We start from the raw sequence: 22,469 nt of genomic DNA, 5'->3' as shown, positions 1-22,469 counted from the left end.
GTGTGTGTGTGTGTGTGTGTGTGTGTGTGTGTGTGTGTGTGTGTGTGCAGTCACTTTTTTAGTCTGAAATCCAGTATTTCTTCCTTCAAATCACAAATCATATTCTTGAACTGCATAGTCAAATGCCCTCCTGGCTTATTGTATGTAATTGCTCTTCTCTTTGCACCTCATTCTTTTGCAACTTGACTCCAAATGTGTTGCTTCCGACCCTGAAATTAGTTACCAGTAGCAGCGCCTGAAAGAAAAATGTTAGAAAACCACCTAAATGGTCTTTGTTAGCTTTTTGCCAAAGGGCAATTTTACACAGTTTTCTCATTTAGAATTCATTTTTACAAGAAGAGTCTAAGCGGCTTATCTGATCCTTCTGTCTAAGTGGACTAGCATAAGAGCACAGGCTGCTGTGATAGAGTGACAAAAGTGCTAATGAGATACCAGGGAAAGTTTCTGATGTAGTTACAAAGGAAGGAAAACATACAAATGTTAATATCTAACACGGATCTCTTTTTTTTGTGCATGGGCATACAGGCTTTTCTGAGATCTCTGCCGATGTTTTCCAAGCTTAATTTTGTAAGCCTGGGTGCTATTATTTTTAGAGATGAGCTTGAACCAGAACCCTGGGTTCATAAATTCCCAGAAGTCTGTGGCCATTTGGCACCAGATCCAAATATTGCAGGTGTGGGTGGGAGAAGGCTTCTCGGTTCATTATAAAAAGACAATAGAGCCACAAACCAAAGCACACGTTTTCTCAGCTCTGCCAGTGACCTTATGTGAGTCACTTAACCTTTCTGTACCCTTTCTTCTCATCCCAGCCTTTGTCTGTCTTGTGTTTTTCACTCTAAGATCTTTGGAGCAGGGACTGTCTCTTAGCTGTACTTACTGTACCTTGCACAATGTGGCGCCAATATCTCTAGCCACTATAACGATACTATGGCCACTAAATACAGAAAGAACCCTTCAGACCATCCCTATACCTACTGCAGTGTTGTTCCATAGACTATATTTTTCCAGTGCTTTGTCCAGTTTTGTGTCTTTAAAGAAACATGTCATCCACCACTTGTCCCAGGAGTCTCCTGGCAGATTTCCCTCTATGTTGCTTGTTAATCACACTAAATTTTCTTCTGCTCAGCTTCGTTCTGTTGCTCATCACTTTGGTTAATGAGTATGTAAGGGGACTGTTGCCCCCTTACTAACATTCAGTGGGGGGGTTTGGTTGGCTAGCTCCCAGCACTAAAAGGGGAAGGGTCGATGGCAAATCAGGAGCCTGAGACTGACAGTCCCCAGGAACAATGGGGAGAGGCCAATGCTCCAGATCAGCCTGATTGACAGGGCAGGCAGGCTAATCGGGGAGTCAGGAGGGCAGGGGGGTCCCGTCCTCCATGTGAGCTGGAATTGCCTGGGTCAGACAGAGTGGGGCCGAGCTAAGGAGAGAGCAGGGGCCCAAGGTAAGCTGCTGGGAGCAGAGCTGCAGCCCAGAGAGAGCAGAGCTGCCCTGGGGGCAGAGCTGCAGCAACCAGAGCCAGAGGGGCCAGACAAGCAGCCAGGAAGCAGGTCAGAGCTGGGAGCAGAGTCACAGAAGCAGCCCACAGAGCCGACCTGTCCTGGGAGCAGAGCTGTAGCAACCAGAGCCAGAGAGCTGGAGGCAGAGCAGCAGCAGCAGCCGTGCTGAGGCAGAGTGGAGCTGGAGCCGGGGCTGGAGCCGGGGCTGGAGCAGTCCGGAGCCAGGTGCGGTGAGCAGCTGGGAAGAGTGAGGGGGACCCTGGGCAGTGGGCCCAGCACAGGGAGATACCTCAGCCAGGAGGCCTTGCAGGCCAGACTTGGAGGGGATCGTAACCCCGACATGGCGGGGGCGACGCTGGGAACAAGGGTCCTGCCACCTAGAGCCTGAGAGCGTGTGGCCACCGCCCGAGCAAGTGTCCAACCCGCAGCGTCTCTGCAGCACAGCCAGGGCCTGAGAAGGAGCCTGGGACCTACAAGGATCAGACTGTGAACTGCCCGGACGTTCCAGAGACACTGTTTGTGATGTTCCCGGCCACAGAGCAGGGTGATGTGTTTTCCTTTAACCTTTCCCATTTTTCCTTATTCTTTTTTTTAAATTAATTGTTAATTAAACAACTTGTATTTGCTTTAAATTGTATGTGATGATCAGTGGGTCAGGAAAGCATCCAGTGCAGAGAGAGTACCCCGGAGTGGGGATACCCTCGCCCCTGACCTAGGTGACCACAGCAGGGTTGGAGGTCGAGCCCCCCAGGAATCCTGGGCCCAGCCTTGTTGGGGTTACGAGGACTCTGCCAGACAGGAGAGTGGAAGGGGAGTCCTCGAGGGCAGGGAGGCCTCTGGGTAAACGAAGTGGGAGCGAGGACTCAGATCCTTTCACTAGCCCACTTCACCGGGGTAGTGCAGAAGCCAGGAAAGTTCCCCACAATAGCGGGACCATTCCCCTGCTTACAAGTACAACATGGAGGCATGATGGCGGGCTGTCCACCTTTCTCCTGTCGATCAGTTCCTTAAAGATCTTTCCGAATGTGTGGCCTTTATGCTTCCATGTGGCCTCCTCTTGCTTTCTCTTGCTGGACAACTCTATCAGGTTTGTATAGTTTATAAATAAGCAAGAAAATTAGAAGGAATTTCCCCCCAGGTCAGATTGGCAATGGCCTTGGGTCATTTTGCCTTCTGCTGCAGTGTGGGGAGTTGCTAGGATCATCTGGGCATATCTTACTAAATCAACTCCATGCCATTGCCGGAGCCACAGGCATATGTCTGCCTTGGTCCCTCCCCTTCTCTGCCTGTGCACTCAATAGTTCAGTTTGCTTAGGGTTGTAATACTTTGGCTGTTGGTTTGGTGTGCGGGTGCTGGGTGGTGTACAGTGGTCAGACTAGATGATCTGGTGGTCTCTTCTAGCCCTAAACTCTATGACTCTGAAAAAAGAGAGAGCGTTACAATATTGAGTTAACACTCTGCCTGTCTGGTGTGCATGCAAAATCAGTCAGTGCTGCTCAGCGGCTGCACTATCTCTTTGAGCCAGGGTGACAAGAACCATGATTAATGACAGCCTGGTTTAATGTATCCCACAGGAAATGGTTGCAAACATATTCTTGGGGACCTTGGGCTACTTTAAGTTTTTGTGCATTGACAACTAACCAGCAAGCATCTTTGTGTAGCTTCCTTCCATGACTTGGACGCATCTGCTCTGGACTCTGCAGCAATGAAACAGGATGCTGTTTTGCTACTGATGCAGTATTTATGTGAGCCACTGCTCCCACTCTTTCCACCATGGGCAAAACCACTTGTGCAACACAGGTGTCTTCACCAAAATATTGTTCTCCCATTGATGTGCTCCTCAAAGCAGTTGCAGAAAAACTGCGTTCTCATTCAAGGTCTCCCATTCCCCATCTGCTTTGTGCAGCTGTAGCTTCCTTCTATAAAGCCTCATTAAATTGCCCTGGTCCCATCCTTTGTGCTGTTCATCATTTCCCTCCAGCAAAAACCACAGGGAGAGACCTGACCATCCAGGATCATTCTTGCTCCTGTGAGACCAGCATGCAGTGGTATTATCACAGGCAGACCACACCCGGGAGCATGCAAGTGGACCAGCGATATTATGTACTGAGAAAAAGCATTACGGAGGTCAGCCATAATATTACTGTAGTTAACTGTGACCAAATATAGCCCCAGATTCACTTTCATTGCAACGACTGGGCATATTAGAAAATGTCTCTTGACCTGCCCCATGTAGCATTTCCCAGCCAATACAGCCCAAACCTGAAATGCCAGTAATAGCCTGGAAGGTCTGAAGATGTCCCAGGGGAATAAAGAGAATACATATCCAGCTCTGACGCCAAATGAGCACCAATCACTCCTGGTTCACGAACACAGCTCAGATTCAAGCCAAGGCTGAATAGGAGTGAATTTGAAAGGGGGGGCACAGAAATCCCAAGGATCTCTCCCAAAAGAAGCTCTACAAACTCCTCCCACAAAAAGAATGAGCTGCTGGGAGGGGTTGACCTACAAATCATTCCACAAAGACTCCTATCACTGCTAGGCAAATCTGAGCCGGAGCAAAACTTGCAACTGCAGGTCCTCAGAATGCTTCTGTTCAGCTTCCCATCACCAACAGGACCTGGAACTGCTTAACCAAAGCACAAACCCTCTGAGTTTTCTCCATTCCCATTGGGAACATGAGGAGGAGAGAAGGGGCCTCCTGCCTCATGCCTGGCAGGGGACAGGTGTTAAATCTCAGTTCAGGTGTCGGATGGGAGAACACACATCAAGCAGATCATGATACTGAATCAGGAGTCAGCCCAAGGAAAGCCCAGTGTAGACACACACTTCCTTGGCTCTAAAGCCAAAATGAGAGGTGTTGTATAGTCTTAATAGTGCCCTTCCAAACCATACACTATTTACAAGCCTGGAACAAGAACGCACTGTGATTGGAATCCCATTTCCTGCCTCATTTTTAAATTGAGCTGCAGTTTATTTACATGGAACGAGAGGACAGTGAAAGCATTGGCAGCTTGACAGGAAGCTCGCTAAAAAAAGTATCCATGACAAGAGGAGGATGTGCAAATCAGACCATCCCCAATTGCTTCCCTCCCTCCTTGAAAACCAATCAGCAACTTTGCCAGCTGTCCTTTCAACCACAGACTTTGTTATGCACACACATCAGAATAGGAAGAACTTGACCGAAGCTTGATAGGAACTTGACTAATTAATTCCAGGAATATTCTCTCTCTAAGAAAAAAAAAAAAGACACCATGCTTTAATTCTTCTCCTGGCAGTTATTAATGAGCCCATACATTTACATGGACACAAGTATTGATGAGATATGCTAATCTCCATAGAGATAAGAATGAACGTGCCGGCTGGATTCATTTATAAGTCTATCAGCAGTACACATTTGTCATTGATACATATCTAATAAAGTATGTATAGAAGACATCTTGATAACTCACTTCCAATAAAGTTTTTGCAGCGATAGCATAATGCCTTAACTCATTCTCATTGTACCTTTCATAATTTACAGTTTAATGGATCTAACCTAGGTACCTCTCAACCGTTATGCTAAGTAATAAATAGAGGCTCCCCCTTTTATCCCTGTCTAAATACAGCAGCACAGACTTTCCGCCAGCATTCTGCATATGCAGCAAGTTAACAAATCAATGCATGCCACGTACATTAAATCCTTATTATGCATCGTGTCCCGTTGCAGAAACTATAACGCATTTTTATCAAGCAGGTTTCTTGCAGCAGGCAAAATAAATAAATAAGGTGAAAGATACACCCAAGGTCTAAGAAATCCAGGCTGAGATCTCATGGACAAGTCAAGGGTTAGCACTGAAAAACACAGATTTTCATGGGGTTCCTCATTTATTTTTGTTTCTTGGTAGTACCGTAGGGGTCCGAGTTATACAACCCTAGCACCTTACACTGTTGTTTATGTCACCACTGAATTTTGCAGCAGGGTCTTCTATGGAAATTTTCCTTGCTTATACCGTGTGTCCCTATGGGTCTTATCTTCCCAAGGGATAAGCTATTCTGTTGGACAAAGCTCTAGTGAATGCCAGGAATGATCTAGCATAGGTGGAACTGAGGGGAACTAAATAATCTTAAAACTTTTCCATCCCTAATTCCTATGAGTTTATAAGAAAACACACACACTGATAGTTAAGAAAGGCAGTTACTGATATTTATAAAGGATCAGCAGTGCGCTCAGCATTGCATAGAATCCAGAGGACATGTTCCCCTGACACCTGGCGCTTGCAATCAAATTGGACAAAGAAAACAATAGATACTCACATCCCCGATTGGCCAGAGAAATATATATGTGTGCAAAATGACTGCATTTACCATTTATGACTTGGGTGTCTGTGGCACGGCGCCGCCGCACCAGCACGGCACCGCCTGGTCGTATCGGGAATTAGCTCTTTCAGTGCGGAGCGCCCTCTGCAGGCCGGTGTCTCGCCTGCCGCTGGCCCCCGTGTCCTTCCCAGACCCTGGTGCCCTTCTATGTCAGGGTTCTGCCCCCGCAGTAACCCACAATCTGTGTCTCCCCATCCAGGGGAATCCCCAACCCCCTATCCCCACCTTGCCTCAGTGGCTACTGCCAGTCATCATCTAGCTCCCGCTCCCTGGGGCAGACTGCAGTCTGTAAACCACTCATCGTTGGCAAGGGGGTTAGGACCGGCTGCCTCTGCCTATCTCTGGGCTGCCCCTCCGCAGCCCTAGTACCCTTTTGTGGGCCCTTAACTCGGCCTGCAACCTGGGGCTTAGCTAGACTGGAGCTCCCCAGCTCCCTCTGCCCTTCCCCAGCACTGCTCCACCCTTGGTACCCTCTTCAGCTTCCCAGGCAGCCAGCTCCTTCTCTCTACTTGGGAACTAGAAAGAGCGTGTGTCCTTCTGGCCCACCGCCCTCTTATAAGGGCCAGCTGGGCCCTGATTGCACTGGCTACAGCTGTGGCTGCTTTCCCAATCAGCCCAGCTTTTCCCCTGCCACAGCCCTCTCCCAGGGCTGTTTTAAGCCCTTCAGGGTAGGATCGGGGTGACCACCCCGCTACAGTGTCTTATTGGGTTAAAAATGCAATTACACCGCATACCCTTCAAATGCTTCAGATTCTAAGTGTATCTGATTAAGTGCATACCTCTCATCTGTATCAAATTATAAAGGACAGTACATCAATCATTTATGACTTGAATTTACCTCTGTCCCACTCAAATTTTGGTGTTCTTACTGTTTATCACTGTGAATTATTGAGATCAGCAATGCAAAACCATGAAGTGCAGGCGACATGAAGTTGTACACATGCTAAAGGAATTAATTTTGCAACACCTCAGGTTTCCTCCTCCTCCTGATTTTTGGTGTGTGCATCACTTAGGGCTCCTCCAAAGCCCACCGAAGCCAGTGGAAAGATTCCCTTTGGCTTCACTGATCAGGCCCATAGTCTATCAAACAAACATGAAATTTCTTGCTTGTGAAAAGTCCCAGAACCGAAGTCTTTTACCTGACCAAAGGAGCTAGGTACAGTAAACAGGAGTGCAGACTTCCCTTATGCTATTTGTTACAATGAAAGGGTAGTTCATTCTCCAGGCCCATTCAGACCTTGATGACTCTGCTGAGACTAATAGAGGGACAACTGTGATGGTGGCTTTGTGCGGTTGACACCTGTCAGCTAGGTCTTGAACTGTGACCTCCAGTTTACTTCACAATCTTTAGGTCATCAGGTAACCAGGCAATTTTGGATTAATACCAATCTGGATTAGATTAGAACTAGCATCCTGGTGGCAACACCACGTGGCCCGGCTGCCCCTCCATCTGGGCAGCTAAGCCAAATTTGAGTGCAACACCACTCACTGAAATTTGGCCTGGTCCTCTCTCTGTCTGGATGGAGGGGTAGGCTGGTCAAATTTCGGTGGCATTGAGACCATGCAGTCAGAGCACCACACCAGACGGCTCTGGCAGAAACTGTACTGATTTAGTACAGGACCACGGTTTAAAAGTGGTTGGTCCATGGCTATCCCGTGTCCCTATGGGGACCATGGAACGTTCAGCAAGTGCAAAATCCACCCATTTCCCCCCACCCCCAATTGGCACCAGTGTCAGGGACAGGTTGGTTTTGGGGACTGAGAAGGAGATGTGAAGCCTTCCGCTCCTGGTTTTCTGTTTCAAATCCAGCCCAGGTTGGTAGTGACTGGTGACTATTTGGAGGTTCTCATGAAATGAATCTGTGGTCTCAGTGTACTTATCAGGGGACAAGTGCCTATATCACAAAAAACCACCACCACTTCAATCTGATACCTGTGTTAGAAATGTCAGCCTAGAGGCTCAGGAATTGATGGGCACGGAAGAGAGCTTCTGTGTCTATCGATGGTCGGGATGGAGCACTGTTGTCAGGGAGTGGAAACAAGGTCTTAGTGCAGTACCTATTCTGTGGGTAAAGAGGAGGACTTCGCTCTGTAAGGCTGACAGGCCGACATTCTCCAGAGCCCTAAAATTAATACAGAAAGAAAAGAGAAAGTTCAGTTCAGTTCGCAGTTCAGTTATACATCCAAATTCGACCAATGCATTATGCATCTCTCTTCCCTTCGGAGCCTTCCTGACCTACCTTCCCCCTCACCCTTAAACACGCGCAGATGCTTTCGTCATACCCCTGACACAGATAGCACCATCCAGGCCCCATTCTGTGCATACTGTTTATTTTTCATTTCTGGATAGAGCCCATCTGGATTTGTGCAGGAGACAAGGGTCACAGCCAGCCAGCTTAATGCTCTGGTCTCTGAATTCCCTACTGCCAGTCATGAGTTTGTCGATAGCATTCCAAATGATCCTGAATGTACAATACCAGCAACGCTGTACGAATACCACCAGCTGATTATTTTTTTAAACAGAAAGACTGCTGCTTGAATATTTAAGCTTCTCATTGAATTATGCACAAGCACATTTTGTACAGACTTAAGTATTAAAAAGGTATTAGCCCCTTAACATGGCTGCAATAATGCATGTGGACGAAAAGAATATTAGGGTTTTGCAGCAACAAGCAGCTACCTAGGCAGACAGAAAAACCCTACACACAGGCATACCAACCATATTGTGATTTAGATGAGAGAGTCTTTGTTTCCACAGTGGATCTCCGGATTAGGGCACTTGTAGCACATAATTGCATGGAGATCATTTCAAACCATGGGCATGTTATGTATGTATTGAGTGGGGAGTTTGGGGGTGCTAGGAGGGGTGAGATGAAGAAAACAGTCAGACTCCAATCTTTGTGGCTCACAGCTGATGAAAACCCAAACCTTTTATTGTGCTTCTTTGTTTTCTGCATCTGGATCAAAAGTAGAAATACCAAAACGACCTGGAGAAATCGACAGGTTTCAGAGTAGCAGCCGTGTTAGTCTGTATCCGCAAAAAGAACAGGAGTACTTGTGGCACCTTAGAGACTAACAAATTTATTAGAGCATAAGCTTTCGTGGGCTACAACCCACTTCATTGACTGAAAGCTGGAATAGTCTTGAGGGGGAATCTGTTCTTGTAACATCCCCAAAGCAAAGCAGTTCAGAAGAACTGTTCAAACATCTGACCTTGTTAGGGTGACCAGATAGTAAGTGTGAAAAATTGGGGTGGGGGTGGGGGTAATAGGAGCCCATATAAAAAAAAAAGCCCCAAATATCAGGACTGTCCCTATAAAATCGGGACATCTGGTCACCCTAGACCTTGTGAACCTGCTGATGAGCAACTTCCACGACACTTTTTCAGTTAGTCCTCTATGTCTTGTAAGAACCTCTCAGTCTTCATTCACTTTATGCTTTCTTCTGTCGCTTAAAAAAAAAAAATCATATCTCCGGTAAATATCCATTTAGAATCTCTAGGGGTACATCCACACTGGAATACATCTGGTACATCTACACTGAGCATGGCCGTGGCTGGCCCAGGTCAGCTGACTCGGGTTCTTGGGGCTCGGGCTGAGGGGCTAAATACTGCAGTGTTGATGTTCGGGCTTGGGCGGGGGTTAGGGCTCTGGGACCCTCCCTGTCATGTCGTCTCGGCTCCCATGCTCCAGGCTGAGCCTGAATAGGTACCCAGCAATTTTACAGCCCCACAGTCTGAACCCCATGCGCCCAAGTCAGCTGAACTGGGCCAGCCACAGGTGTTTAATTGCTGTGTCGACATCCTCTAAGTGTCACACCATGACTGCCTGGATGGATCACTACGGTTGCACGAGACACACTTCTTCCCCAAGCTTCAGATAGTCAGGGCTGCCTGCACCCCTACAGCTCCCGGTCATTTGGAGGAGAGAGAAAATCTGCAATGATTCCATTGCAGACCACTGGTCCACCTCCAACCCCTCTTTTTCCATGGCTTCACTGTGCACTTCCTTTCCATCACTGTGCATGAATAGACATCACAGTCCTTCAATGGGTGAGACACATCTGATGCCGCTGTATTCAGGCAACACTGAATCTTCTGATCAGCTGCCTAGTTCTAGCCAGTAATAAAGAAAGCAGGTGGATTTGATGGCTCTACTGACAGCTCGCATCCTTGGAGAGGAACTGCCCAGCATATTACAGAATGGTGGCTGGTCACTTCTCTTCCAGGTCCGCGAGCATGATTTTAGAAGACCCAAAGGCTTCTCTGTGAAGAATAGTCCCACGTTTTACACTGATCCCAGTGCATGCTGGGCAGACACTTTAGAATAGTAGTGAATGCTGACACACTGTAGACTGGATCGATAAAATTCACCAGAAGTATGGATGGTCTCGTGGGTGAAATACTGGACTGGGAGATTTGGGTTCCAAGATCTGCCACTTGCCTGTTGGGTGACCAGGGCAAGTCACTTTGCCACTCTATGCCTCAGTTTCCCCATCAGTATGAATGATGATCCTGACCACCTCTGTAAAGGGTTTTGAGACCTATGGATGAAAATTTGCTATATATGAGATCAGTATAATAATAATATTGGACTTCCGGTGCGACCTTGGGCATGTCATTTAATCTAACTGTGCCTCAGTTCCCCATAAATAAAATGGGGATAATAAACTATTTTACTGGTGGGGAACTGCAGCACAAGAGGAAAAACACATTCATATGTGCCTAAGTGACTTAGGAACCTAAGCTGTGTTTTCAAAAGTGACTTTAGACACCTACAGACTGTGGGACTTGGGCTGCTAAGTGCCTGAGTCATTTCTGAAAATGGGATTTAGGTTCCTGTGATGGGGTGTGCACCCCACACAGGTACTGGAAGGGTTAATGTGGGCCTGAGAGCCCAGTTTGGCTATGTGGCTGCACCTGGAGGATGGCTCAATTAAAGATGAGCCTATGACAATCCGGGGTGCGATCCGGACCAGTGAGGGGCTGTGTCACCATTTGCCCTGTAACCTGGGGTGCCTCCCAATGCTGTTGCTGCCACCCTGGGCTCCTCACAAGGGGCCAAACAGCATGCAGGTCCCACCCTGAGTATCTGTGTAAAGCCACAGCCCTGGTCCAGCAGCTCTGACCCCAGCACCCTGTCAGCAAACACCAGCCACACTCTGGCAGTCGTGGTTACTACTTGCGGGGCGACCCCAACACACTCCCAGTTTTGGATTACCCCCCTAGACTTGGTTCAAGGTGAAGTCCCTTACCATGTGTTTTCAGTACACTGCTGACCAAACTCTCAGGCCAGGATCTGCTCCCAAAGTCCATAGGCTGTTTCTTTTTGTCATCTTAGGTGGAAAAAAGAGAGATGGGTAAGGAGAGAACTTGGGATGTTTGTGCCCATCGCTTTTACAGTTCAGTCACCCTTTGAAATGCATTGTCCTGAGAGTGACCCCTTGATAAAGTTCTTTCCAGATGAAAGGAGACATGGCATCTGGTGGGGGAGAGGTTTTATGCTGTTGTTTGCAAAGATGTATATCTATTTGTTCCTGCCCCGCTTCCTTGCCAAAGAATGGATACTTGATAGGTGATGGCCCATCAGCTTTCATGACACCTGGCTAGAGGCATCAACATATCCTTTGTCTTTGAGAAATAGGTCTACTCACTCCCCAGACCTGTTTGGTAAACACACTTCAGTCATGATTTCAGCTTATGTTCATAACATCACGTGTAATGTATCAGAGGGGTAGCCGTGTTAGTCTGGATCTGTAAAAAGCAACAGAGAGTCCTGTGGCACCTTTAAGACTAACAGATATATTGGAGCATAAGCTTTCGTGGGTGAATACCCACTTCGTCAGACGCATGTAATGGAAATTTCCAGAGGCTCTGACAAAGTGGGCATTCACCCACGAAAGCTTATGGTCCAATACATCTGTTAGTCTTAAAGTTACGTGTAATGTTACTACACACATTTCACTCTGATATTACTGACCAGCACAGTCGTCGTTTTCAAATGATAACTTACAAGCCATATTCTGTTCAACCATTATTACAATAGTGTATAGGGTGTGAATACAAGGGTGCAGTCTTCCACAGAGTCCCAGCAGGGAGAGGAGCTGGTTGGTTAGTTTAAAGCCAGGATGCCTGGAGCAGAAATTGCAAGTCTGACCGCAGAAATTATATATTTCGTGAAATATTACTGCTAACAAATGAATTGGAGCAATTGGGTGTGACCACAGTAATAGCATGGATCCCAGTGCATGTAGAGATAGCTGACAATGAAGGAATGGCAGGAACTGTGAGCATATGAAACAAAAGGGGAAAAATGCCATGAAGCATGCTTAGGGTGACCAGATGTCCCGATTTTATAGGGACAGTCCTGATTTTGGGGTCTTTTTCTTATATAGCTTCCTATTACCCCCCACTCCCATCCTGATTTTTCACATTTGCTGTCTGATCACCCTAAGCATGCCCAACAGTTAAAAATGTTGATGTAGTCAAAGGGCCTGAGAGGAAGGGCAAAGTGACTATTCAGAGTTTTACCAGGCCGTTGTTTATTAGAAATAGATGACTATTTAATCCATAAATACAAGGATGGACTATGCAAGACATATAAGATCCATGAAATCACAATTCATCTCTTATGGAATTGTAAAGGAAATATTGATATGGAAAACTCAGAAGCCTTGGAGTAACCGTTTTCTTTGCAACACCTATCCAGAATACAAGGAAAAGGGGGCCCAATTTAAAAAGATATTCTGCAGCTCTTTAAAACTATTGGGAGAGGTGATGGACTAAGCCATAAAGTATCTGGGAGTGGAGGGATTGGGAGAGTCAAGGCAGAAGCCGAGGGAGAGAGTTGGCCTGGTATCCTTGCTGGAACAAACAAGGCTGGCAAGCAGCCAGGTGAGACAGAGTAGCTCCTTGTGGTGCACCTGGGCAGGAACTGGACTTCCAGAGAAAGACCTCTGAGAAGTGGTCAAGAGAGGAACAGAGAGGGGTGAAAGGTCAAGCCTGAGGAGAACAGGAGTGGTTCTAATTTTTACCTTTAGTTTAGGGTTTGATTGGGGGATGCAAGGGGAGATCCCTATGAGCCCTGGCCTTGAAGGAAGGGCTTGAGGGCCATGGATCTGAGCTATAGACCCAGTGCAAAGTCTGGGATTTTGGTGGACTTCTTGTTACCTCAGAGCGGGTGGATGTAAATCATGACCTGGCTGGAGGACCAAGTTACAGACAGAGTAAGGGAACAAAGACCATCTCAGGACCAGGGAGGCCATTGGCAGAGGACACGAGCAAGGAAAGAGTCATCTATGCCACATCCAGTCGCGAGGGGACGTGCCAGAAGTCATCTACGCCCAATCCCTCCACTCTTTCACAGTTCCTAAGTCATTTTTGAGAATTTTACCCAGGGATTATGTCCTGAATCACAGATACAAAATGGGGCTTTCTACCTGTTTTTTTTTTCATCACGGCAAAAAGCTGCATTTGCTGCTATAAATGACATACATTCACCTCCTTTGGGAGGATCTATTAATGAATGTGAGTGCTCAGATATTTGGTGGTGGGGCGACAAAACCCTCTAGATAGATAATTATATAGGTCACTTGGATTTAAGCAGCTCGCAATAACCTGAGATATAACACCTGGTCAGAAATGATTTGTTTTCCCCTTCTACTGTCTATACTGAAGTGTTTACATTGTAAAACAAAAATGGTATTAATGCTAACAATCAGCTGAAAATGAAATCCCCAGTGCCAGATCGGCAATTACCTTTCTTCCAGAAATTCTGCATTAACTTCAAAATGTTATTCGAGGTTCAGTGTCTTTCAGATTAAATTGACATTTAAAAGGGAAATAGGCATTCTCTCCTAACCTTTGGAAATAACATTGGATCCCGACATTTCTATCTGGCTTTCCTTCTCCTTGCTTGTGTTTCTTATCAGTTTATAGTGCACCCAAGCTATTAGTTTTTTTCAGCTTCTGATAGGAGCTGATGAGCTGTTCTAGCCACGGAGTATTAGAGGCACTTTGGTAAAAGAGCAGTAGCAACGCAGAATACATTTGATCTCATTTCTCGGTATTCCTGTCATCATTATTTGACTGCACGAAAGGGGTAGGAAAAAAACCTCAGCTTCTGAAGGCACTAGAAGTCTTAGAACAGAAATAGTCTGTGCAATACATAGGTCCAGCAAGAAGTGTTAGCCTCTGTGTCCTGGCTAAATGCCATCTGCTTAATTACATGATGCCTGCTTAAAGTTTCCCAGAATTTTCAATTAGAAACACAAACTTCACCCATCCATAAGCTAGGATAAACCCCAGGTTTGATTCACTCCCAGGTTTCTACTGGAAAAAAAAAAGCTACTGAAACTTCTCATTCTCAACTGATGCAATCACTGACGCTGTTAAAATGTCAGAATGCCAACAGGAAATCAGCTCTCCGATGAAGAGCACTGGCACAAGCTGAACCGAGTCAAGAACAAAGTGATGCTAGTCAGAAAGGGCCAATAGGTCATCTCCACTTTCCACTGAAGTCTCGCAGCCCCCACACATCAGAGTGGAGCAAAGTCTCCGTGTCCTGTTTGACACCTCGCTATGTTTGGATCACCAGTTAGCAACAATTTCCAAAAATGCCTTCTTCACCTCCAGCTTGCTAGGAATCTTCCTCCCTTTCTCTTCCAGGGCTTATCCTGCCATGAGCAAAAGTCCACTGACTTCCAGTTAGCTTCCAATGACAGTTTAATTTTCAGAGCAATTAATGGATCAAGCTCCAGCTGCATCAGAGACCAAATTTTGATCTATGAATCATGGTGACAGCTACTCTCCTCTCGGACAATGCAGGTCTCAAAGTCCAGGACAACGCACAGAAGAGTTGGGGATAAAGCATTTTCAATTAAGGGGATCTGGCTATGGAGCAAACTTCCAGAGGAGATCAGGTGAATCCAGAATTGGACCATTTTGTAGTAAACATTGCTGTAACTGGGCACACTCTATCCCATCATCTGATGCCCCAGAAACCTCTCAGACTTTGTCCAGGAGGTGGCAACTTCATGTGAATTTATTTATATTCCCAATACCAATACAGTCTTAGTCAGCAAAGTATTTACTGTTTCTTTCCCTTCCCCCACAGGGCCAGAGCTCAGTTAACTCAAATCCTCCCCACTTCCTTCCTTCCTGTGTCTTCTTTTATACCCTTCAGCTGATGACTGGTTCACCAGCCCTTCTGGCCTGATCAGCTAATTAGCTGCATATCCCCAGTCAGTCTTCTCCGGGAGAACTGGAATGGGGTACCTAGGGAGGTGGTGGAATCTCCATCCTTAGAGGTTTTTAAGGCCCAGCTTGACAAAGCCCTGGCTGGGATAATTTAGTTGGTGTTGGTCCTGCTTTGAGCAGGGGATTGGACTAGATGAGCTCCTGAGGTCTCTTCCAACCCTAATATTCCATAATTCTATGATTCTATAACTGATTGGTGCCTGAGTGAGCAAAGGCTTGGTTCACCTATTAGCACCGGGCACTCTGTCACAGTTGCAAAGCCTTCTTCTTTGAGAAAGACCTTCCCCCATAAGTGATGCTCACAATTCAAATACCCCTTTTATCACCCCCAAACCTTACTACTCCATCCCCCAAAACCCAAAACAAACAAACAAAACACAAACCACTTATCCCAAGCAAAATTATTATCCTATAAGAAGAGAAATGCCAGAGACTCCATGAAGTCCACTATGGACTTCGCTGTTGCTATTGATTTTATACAGAAGGCACTCAGATACTCTGGTGATGGGGAGTGGTATAAGACACATTGATAGAAACTTGGATTGCAAGCTCCTGGTAATGGAATCCATTCAGATTCAGTGGAACCAAGATACTCACAAGCCCCATTATGTTAAGGGGTCCTGAGCTGGCCGGCACAGACCTCAAAACTTCGGTACATCTCTCAGGCAACCTCCAACAGCTTGGTTTCAGTGGAGTCCCATATGCCCTCCCTAAGCCATCCATTGGGAGTTGGTGGTACACCCACCAATGAATATCCCCTTGAATACAGCAGCTCCTGCTAATGCAAATTGCACGAGAGTACTAAGTTCTAGCAGCATCATATATGAGGGTCTAAGCCCCATGCCAATGAAGGGCAGAGCTGTTTAGTTCTTCTTCTTTATAAAGCATGTAGAGACCCCAGTCTCTGTCAGGCCCTTGTGTTAGGCATGTATACCCGTGTATTTAAAGTGACAGTCCCTTTCGTATATAATCTAGGTTAATTAGAAGATGCCATGGGTGAAAAATCTCATTTTGTCAGTAAAAAATGAGAAAAAAATCATTGTTGTGGGGTGATGAGATGGGCAAAACATTTCTCATTCTCACCTCCCAAGGTGTTGTTTGCTACGGATGCTTTGCATTGACATAGCGCTAATTCTTCTGTGGCTCTAAAAGCACCTTCTGAGAGTCAGAATGCAGGTGTAGCCCCATTTAGCAGATAACAGAAGCAAGCACATAGATTTGGCAAGTTCATTCTGAGAGGCAGTGTGGCCAAGTAGCTGAGACCAGTAACTTCCATAGGCATTTTTTTGCAGGCAGAATCCTCTTATGCCATTGCTGTGCAACAAGTGGAAATCCTGGATAGAAATGGCAGCTTTTCCCCCAGGACTTTGCCCTCCTCACGGTGAAAATCTGCAGCTGAAAATGATATAATTTCCCCTCTCAGGACAAATTCACGAAGACCCATGAAAACATCAGTGTGAATTAACAATTAGGCAGGTGCTGACGCTGATTCGGCAACTGTGACTGTGTGGGCTGAGCTATTGTGGTTCTACAGAGAGGCAGGGACCCATCTGAGCAGAACCAATTGCAGGAATGGGATCAAGGCAAAATATGGATAGTTTCTGGCACTCTAGCTGTGACCAAAATGATACCATTTGGTGCTTGGCAGCTGCAACAGAATCAAGAGGTTTTATTCTTGGGGATTTATAGAGAATTGGTAGAGTTAAAAAAATGCTGCTTTCTGGCCATAAATTTCCCCATCTTTATTCATTGAAATAATATGGCTTTGTAATAAAAAAATGGTTACCATGTAAATGGAGCTAAATGTATTTGATGTTGCTTTTGATCTTTAAGATTTCAGCGTTCCCCAGGAAACCTCATCACGCTAAATATTTCCTTTCAGAGCTTCTTTTCTAATGAGCCATTCATTCTTTATGGTGTTTGCTATGGGAATGATTAGATTCATTAATCAGTGTTTGAAGACCTTGGTTTTCACAGCAGTTTCATTGCTAATGGGGGCCTGGATATATTGGTCTAATTTCTGATTATTTTTAAAAGTGACTCCACTAAACAAACCCGGGGTTAGCTTGTGGAAATGTTCATGGTGTGAGGAGGTGGAATGGTTGATTGGAAAGCAGGGCTAAGCATGATACACCCGTGTGGGTTAGATATTGAGGCACGGAGACGTAGAGGAGGTGGCCCGGTCGGACTTTCCATATATTCATAGTTTTTTAAGGCCAGAAGGTACCATTAGATCATTTAGTCTGACCTCCTGTATAATACAGGCCATTGAATTTCATTCAGTTACCCCGGTATTGACCTCAATAACGTGGGTGTGACTAAAGCATCTCTTCCAGAGAGGCGTCCAGTTTTGGTGTGAAGACATCAAGAGATGGAGCATCCACCACTTCCCTTGAACTTGTTCCAATGGTTAATCCCCCTCCGCACTGTGAGGAGTTATTTATACAATCCTGTAATGGTCCATAGAGTCTCCTGTAGCAACCTAGGGCATTACTGTGTGGGGAGCAAAGTTCTATTTATGTCTGACATAACCCGCTGTAGGGGATATAACTTTGACTCTTACACTGCTCTGACCATGGTTTAACATCTCAGCATAAGTGCAATTGTGCATGGACAGGAAAGATGCTGAGTAATCATAGGAAGATAAAGTAACCACAAGGCTAGGAAAGACCGGTTTAAGCTAACACAAAACCTGTATGACAGGAGAGGAGAGTTAACAGGATAATGAGGAACTACTACATATGTAGTGCCATGAGTGCAGGGGACTGGACTAGATGACCTCTTGAGGTCCCTTTCAATCCTATGATTCTATGATTTTATAAGACAAGATAACAAACGGTTATATATATAATCAACCTAACAAAAGATCGGGGAATTGTGAACTTACTGGTCTTGGAGGCACCTGTGTTATCATCCCAGTGGGCTTCCCACATGTAAGTAACTGATACCTGCTTGCTTGTGTTCTGCTTTACATATGTTAATCTTGTCGGCTAAATCAGGAGTAGGCAACCTATGGCACGCGTGCCAAAGGCGGCACACAAGCTGATTTTCAGTGGCACTCACACTGCCAGGTCCTGGCCACCGGTCCGGAGGGCTCTGCATTTTAATTTAATTTTAAATGAAGCTTCTTAAACATTTTAAAAACCTTGTTTACTTTACATACAACAATAGTTTAGTTATATATTAGAGACTTCTAGAGAGACCTTCTAAAAATGTTAAAATGTATGACTGGCACGCGAAACCTTAAATTAGAGTGAATAAATGAAGACTCGGCACACCACTTCTGAAAGGCTGTCGACCCCTGGCTAAATGGTAAATTTCAATCCAACACACTGTTGCTGGGGACCAAACAACCCCCTGACTAGAGGAAGCACAAGACTGGGGCTGTATTAATACTTTCAGGGATTTTCTGTAGGGTTAATAGGGAGACTGTGTGAGGAAAGGAAGGATAGTCCAGCAGTTAGGGGCATTAGCCTACGACTGAGGATATACCGGTTCAGTTCTAAGCCACACAGCCTATGGGACCTGGGCAAATTAATTAGCTTCTCTGTGCCCTAGATCTCCATTTTACAGAAAATAGCAATGCCCTACGCCAACAAATGTTGTGAGGATGAATACAGTAAAGATTGTGCAGTGCTCAAATACAGCGGTGGGGCCATACAAGTACCGTAGGTAGGTAGATGCAGCCCTGCCCAGCCTAAATGCACATCCTCCAACCCACAATGGTTTCCTTTTCTGTTCCATTTATTTATTTTACTTCTTTTCTGTCATAGTTACAGAGCTAGCCACACCTCTCATCCCTTTTGGTCTTTGAGAGCAGTCCTGCAGGCTTTGAGTCTCTTAGCTGTTTTGGAGTGGAATCTTGAAATTCTCCCACTCTTAGATTGGAACGCGCATACAACACCTTGTCTAGACTGCCCACTTATCGCTCTGTAGCCCTGACAGGGGTGCTGGCACCTCTCTTTGGGGATCTGTGACCAACAGACTCCTTTAATCCAACTGCTTTATTCAGTAGCAGGAACAAAGCTTTAGGGAAAGAGATTTCAGAACAACAATTGGCCTACACACACAGAGTCTCATCTCAGCCTGTCTTCCACTGCGAGCTCAGTTGTACAGACTTCCCTCCTGAGATACAGTAAAAGAACAGAAACAACTTACATTCTTTCAGGAAGCCATTGAGCTCTTGGGTCCCAGCCTGGTCTAAGTTTCTCATGTTATAACAGCAGCGCCAGTGTGGGTATGGCTACAGGGTGGACGTTTGCAGGCCTTGGCAAGCATGGATCCATACACGTGGGAGCCTGGATACGGGTACACGCTGCAGTATGTATATACCCTCTGCGAGGGTCTCTTGCAGGAAGTTTTTTTTCCATTCTCTTGAAAGCCCTTGGACCCCTCCCCCTCCCCCAGATGTGTCTAGGGCCAACTACCATATTGTTCTATAGTCTTTGTTACAGACCTGTTTTGTATCCAGTTGACCAGCCATGCTGTGGCAGAGAATATGACTCTTCTGGATGCTCCATTGTTCTGCATTGAGACCCATTCTGTCTGTTTAATGGCTTGCTGTCACCTGTGTGGTGTCTGTATCTGAGGGGGAGTATGTGATAACACACCCTCTCAGAAATCCAGGACCTACTCCACATTTGGGTGTACAAATTCACATTCACACTGAGCACCCCCCATTCCCTGTCACAATTTCCCTGGTATAATCTATTCACAGTCATTCTTCCTTGTCAAAATCCCACCTCAGTCATCTCCCGCAGAACCCCCTTGGTGTTCTTCGACGTGAATGTTATTTTATACACAACGTATGATTATTACTACCTCAGTTTTGGCAGGGTAACTTGTCCCCTCCCAACCTCAGCTCAGCTCTCTTCACCTTCTCTTCTGATTGACCCCTCCTCTTGGCTTTCTGCAGTATCTTCACTTGGGGGTTGTTTTCTCCAATTACAGCCCCACTTGTCTCCTTGAGTGAAACATGCTCACAGGAGCTGAGCGTTCACACACACCCATGCCGCAAGCTCATTGTGGAGAGAAATGTGATTGCTGTGAAAATGGTGACTCAGATTTACAATCAATGTCTTGTCCTGGCACCATCACCCGGTATACACGTTGTCCTCTGTCACACAGGTTTATTATCCTCTTGGGGCATTTTCCTGACAGTTCCATTCTTCCAACTTGTGTCTGTCACTTTAGAAATACTCTCAATTTTGATATGCTGCAGCACTGGTTTTCTGATGATATGCAATGTCGGATTTACACTGTGTGGCGGGGTGGGTGACTGGGAATAACCCCCACAAACAAAAACTGTAATTAATGATAGTGACTATGAGACCTGCTCAAAACACAAACCTAAAACCTTCCTTAAAGAGGAAAGCCCTGGACAGCGACAGGGTTTGATTCTTGATTCGACCACAGACGCTCTGTGTATCACTTAATTTCAAGGTGCTGAATTGCCCAGCTGTAAAATAGGGATAATATTTCCTTTCTCACACTCTGTTTGTCTTGTCTGTTTAGATTGTATTCTATTGGGAGTAGGGGCTGTCTCTTATTATATGTTTGTACAGTGCCTAGCACAATAATAATGTGGACCTTTGTGTTGGTTGGGTCTCCCGCATGCTAGTATTACACTACTGTGTAACAGAATGTCTTGCCCTTAAGGGCTAGAGGCCTGGGCCCACCCAACCCTGATTACTGAAGAGACACACCTGGGATTGGTCAGGTCACTTCCCTATAAGGAGCAGCATGTGGCTGCAGGGAAGGGGGATGCTACGGAGTCTGTAGGGAAGATTCTGAGACCAGGGGAGTTGGGGTGGTGCCCAACTTAAGGCCGGAGGGAAGAGTTTTGTGTTGCATTTTGAACAGTCCAGAAACCAGACCCTAAGGAGGGCTGTTGTTACTGGACTTGTGATAGCCTCTTCTTTTAAGTTTATTGAGAAACCAAAAGGGGAAAATGAGCTAAGGGCTGCTGGCTGGGCTGCCCTGAGGGGGCATCTAGGAAAGGCCACTTGATGACATATTACTGCTAATCATAATAAAATGAGAGATTATGCAAATGTTAATCTTAAAAAGCCATTCAATAGACAAATTTGGCCAGATCTTCCACTGGAGTAAATTAGTGGAGCTTAACAATAGCAATTCATACCAGCAGAAGGTCTGCCCCACTGGCATTAAGCTTGCCTGTATTCATAAGCTAACCAGCAACTCTGAAAGTCCAAGGTATTAAATACACCAGGCAGCCGATGGATAGCCTGCTAATATCTGCAATTCTAGGTATTTTTGAGGATTGGAAGGATTGTTCTTGGTTTCAGGCATTCATTCCATTTCAGGGATTGAAAATAGGATGAGCTACTGTGTAGAATTGTGTTACATAACAACATCTCTGTTCTGATATAGTTCCCTGATCCAAGGACTGCTTATCTAAGCCTCACAACACTGCTTTTGAGGTATGTTTATTTAGGCTTTGTCTACACTGGACTTTCGTTGGTAAAACTTCTGTCATTCAGGGGTGTGAAAAAATGACAAATGACAAAAGTTTTACTGACAAAAAGCGCCAGTGTGAACAGCGTTTTGTTGGCAGAAGAGCTCTCCTGCCAATAAAGCTAATGCCGCTCATTGGGGTGGAAGTTCTTTGTCAGTGGGAGAGCTCTGCAGCTACACTGCACTCCTTTTAGTGGCATGGTTGTAGCAGCACAGTTGTGTCGCTAAAAGGTGCATAGTGTAGACATAGCCTTAGACTGTAAGCAACTTGGGGCAGGGACCGTCCCTTACTCTCTGTGTGTGCATGTGCACACAGTGCCTAGCACAATGGGGCTCCAATCTCAGATTGGACCTGAGGAGATGCTATTGTAATATAAATAATAAACATTACTCCCATTTTAATGATGGGTCCACTGAGGCACAGAAAGTTAGGCATCATGTTCAGCATCACATAACAAGTCAATGGTAATGCAGGGTATAGAACCCCAGAGTACCCTTTCCCAAACCCAGTCCCCATTCCCTGCCTTAAGTGGATACACTTAAGTAGAAGCCTGAAAATTAAAATTTTATAATCAATATTTATCCTCCTATGACCTAAAATAATCTCATGAGGAGAAGTGGTTTATTTGATAATGTTTCTAGGGACTCTCGTATTCTATTCAGGTTCTTATATCACACTTATCACTAGTATCTGAACAAAAGCAGGGCAAAATTTTGCAACTAAAACTTTTTCACCAAAAAACAAACAAAAAAAATGCAGATTTGGGATGACAAACATTAGTAAAACTGACAAATTCTCAAAAATTGTTTTGGTCCCCACCCCCCCGTCCCCCAAAAATAATTAAAAATTAAATATTTGATTTGATTTTTTTATTCAAA

Source organism: Terrapene carolina, unplaced genomic scaffold (assembly GCF_002925995.2).
Source record: "Terrapene carolina triunguis isolate 2854851 unplaced genomic scaffold, T_m_triunguis-2.0 Scaffold95, whole genome shotgun sequence".
In the NCBI taxonomy this organism is placed as follows: domain Eukaryota; kingdom Metazoa; phylum Chordata; order Testudines; family Emydidae; genus Terrapene; species Terrapene triunguis.
This window is presented reverse-complemented; position numbering follows the sequence as displayed.